The sequence below is a fragment of the Pterocles gutturalis genome, unplaced genomic scaffold (genome assembly GCF_000699245.1).
Source record: "Pterocles gutturalis isolate BGI_N339 unplaced genomic scaffold, ASM69924v1 scaffold24777, whole genome shotgun sequence".
Classification (NCBI taxonomy): Eukaryota; Metazoa; Chordata; class Aves; order Pterocliformes; family Pteroclidae; genus Pterocles; species Pterocles gutturalis.
The window spans coordinates 2290-2748 of record NW_010113499.1 but is presented as its reverse complement, the minus strand read 5'-3'; positions in this window follow the sequence as shown (position 1 = coordinate 2748).

The window sequence follows — 459 nt, the reverse complement described above, 5'->3', positions numbered from 1 at the left end:
TCGCCCCGGTCCCCCCACAAACCCCGGGGACGCAGCAAATGAAATCCCGCAGCTCTGACTGCATCTCGCCTTTTCTTGGCGAGACCCAGACCCAGGCCAAACCTCCAGCAGCTCTGCCGGGTTACAAACACGTTTGCAAAACCTCCAGCACGGCCAAGGGGCTGGGGAAGGCATGCGCCCCGGCTGTCGGCTCTGCCCCCGGCACAGCCCCGAATGCCCGGCGATTATCGGCAAGGAGGCGCAGAGCCGTAAGAAAAGATGGAAAACAAGTCAGAGAAGGACTTTGTTATCGCATTTTCCTGCAACGTGTACGCAGGAATGAGCTCCACCTCGCCCCAGCCTTGGATCACTGGGTACAGAGCCGCGGGTTCGGCTTCAACCTTTACCCCCGGGCTCTCCGGGGACGGCGCAGCCGCCCGTCTCACCACGCACGACGCCGGGCCACCGCTGCCGGCAACA